Here is a 2500-nt window from a genome sequence, read left to right on the forward strand (position 1 = left end):
AATGCGGCTTGTACTGAGACATGCATGGCTTAATCTTTGAGACAAGCATATGACTACTGGCAGGATCAACCAGGGAGCTGCGTCAACTAGAGCTGAGCAGCCGGCCGCCCGGGAGTGTGTCCCGGGGGCCCGCGCGAACACGCAAGCGTCCGCTCAATCATTCTGCAAACAGGAGGAGGCTGAGCTCCCCTGCACAATACACCTCGAAACCCTCTCAGGTCCCGGCGGCGCGCAGCGCCGTCCCAAGTACTTGGTCGGGTTCGAGAGAGGCGCAATCGCCCGGAGTTAGGCGAGTAGACGCTTTCGGTGCGACCACCCGTGCTCCCAACTGAGCTTGCCGCTGCCGACAGAGGCCCGGGAGCGTGCTGTCGTGGCATTGCCGGCGGGAGACAACACGCGCCACCTACGGTGACCGGCAGCTCCAACGCCAGCGCCACAGAAGGACAAAAGCCCCACTTGGGTGCCGAAGCGAACTCTCCCAGCACAGCGCACGCGCCAACACATCCGCACAGCTGCGATACAAACCACCAGCGAGAACCGCTGGGGCGACCGAGCAGCAGACGGCGTCGCGGCGCCGAGCGCCGGGCGGCGGCGCATCCTCAACGCACACAGTCCTCAATCGGACCAGCACACTGAAGATGTCCACCGCGCTTCGCACCGGGCCCGCGAGGACCTACTTTGGCCGCACGGCGCCGCGCGCAGGGTGCGCCGGCGCGCAGCTGCGACGCCTGCCGCGTCCGTCGGCCGGCGCGCCTGCCACTGGCCGCCCCCACCAGCCGGCTGTAGCGCGTGCGCCCACGCACCGCGCGGCCAGCACGCCGGGAGGCGCCCCCTCACCGGCCGGGGACGGTCCCACCCAGCCACCGCCGCGTATCGCTTCACACCCAGATGCCGTTCAGTTTCGTCGGCATGGTGGGTATCGCTGGAACAACCGGTTAGTACCTCAACCTATCGTCGCCATCACCGATTCACCCCTAGCGAGAACAACCGCACCACAACAGGTTACCATTTGTTCATTTGCGTAACTTCACCAGAAAACGCAGGCGTCCATCGCCATTTGCAACTTCAACGATTATTGCATGCCTGTGTCAGGTGTCACGCCACACTACGTCTGCCCACATACACGCAACAAAATGTGCACGCCTAGACAATACGTGGAAGGTGGCCCCCGTACGTATGCGATGTCCATTGCTCGAACGACTGTCAACCGGCCTCTGTAGCATGTCGCAGATATGGAACGCGGTGCACCATGCCATCACGGTGTGTGAGGAGAGACGACTAGGTCCGAATACATCAACAGACAGCTCATGCTGATCGCCATCCACGGCGTCCGTTCCTCCCACACGTCTCTATGGCGTACCACACTGCAATCCAGCTCTCATAGGGAGACGACACGTAGCTGCGTGCACAATATTTGCACTGTATGGTCCGCCGTTTTTGGGCGCAGTCGTTGTGCGGTCACACATGTGCCACGATGTATCATTCAGTACATAAGGACGAATGTGCAGTACAGATTGTGGTTCACGCGTACGACATCAGCGGACAGTTGACACAGGCCGCACCACAACGTAGCCTGAGTACGTCGCATGCGAAGGGCATTGAACATGCAAACTTCTCACCAACCAGCTTGCGAAGGCAGGGGGCAAGGTGGGGACGTGGGGAGGGGCGGCATGTACGTCCTGCTGCCATCCACATTACAGTGTACAGCAGGAGCATGTGGAAAGTGAGCAAGACTTGCAAGGTGTTTAACATGAAGCGATACACAGGGTGTGCGGGCAGTGCGAGTAGCGAACTATATTGCGAGGGTTGCGGGTGGGCAACACTACAGTAATTGAACGAGTCGTATAACAATTACAGAGCAGGTTTAGGCGACAACGTGGGTTACGTTAAGGCGACAACATGGGTTAGGTTAAGGCACAACATGGGTTAGGTTAAGGCACAACATGGGTTAGGTTAAGGCACAACATGGGTTTAGGTTAAGGCACAACATGGGTTAGGTAAGGCACAACATGGGTTAGGTTAAGGCACAACATGGGTTAGGTTAAGGCACAACATGGGTTAGGTTGAGGCACAACATGGGTTAGGTTAAGGCAGCAACATGGGTTAGGTTGAGGCACAACATGGGTTAGGTTGAGGCACAACATGGGTTAGGTTGAGGCACAACATGGGTTAGGTTGAGGTACAACATGGGTTAGGTTAAGGTACAACATGGGTTAGGTTAAGGTACAACATGGGTTAGGTTAAGGTACAACATGGGTAGGTTAAGGTACAACATGGGTTAGGTTAGGTACAACTAGTTAGGTTAAGGTACAACATAGGTTAGGTTAAGGTACAACATAGGTTAGGTTAAGGTACAACATAGGTTAGGTTAAGGTACAACATAGGTTAGGTTTAAGGTACAACATAGGTTAGGTTAAGGTACAACATAGGTTAGGTTAGGTTAGGTTAGGTTACACGTTGTTGTACGGAAAGGTGTAGGGGGGGGGGGGGGCGGGGGCGG

General features: G+C 56.6%; 1 non-coding gene across 1 annotated transcript in view; it reads right to left on the bottom strand.

Moving 5' to 3' along the window:
* Positions 1–76, bottom strand: part of LOC124729440 — a 1909-nt gene extending 1833 nt beyond the window's left edge. The window contains exon 1 of the ribosomal RNA XR_007007682.1: positions 1–76. This exon is cut by the window's left edge and continues 1833 nt beyond it. This is a non-coding gene — a ribosomal RNA (small subunit ribosomal RNA).
* Positions 77–2500: the final 2424 nt, after the last annotated feature.

This window comes from Schistocerca piceifrons, unplaced genomic scaffold, assembly GCF_021461385.2.
Source record: "Schistocerca piceifrons isolate TAMUIC-IGC-003096 unplaced genomic scaffold, iqSchPice1.1 HiC_scaffold_1209, whole genome shotgun sequence".
NCBI lineage: Eukaryota > Metazoa > Arthropoda > Insecta > Orthoptera > Acrididae > Schistocerca > Schistocerca piceifrons.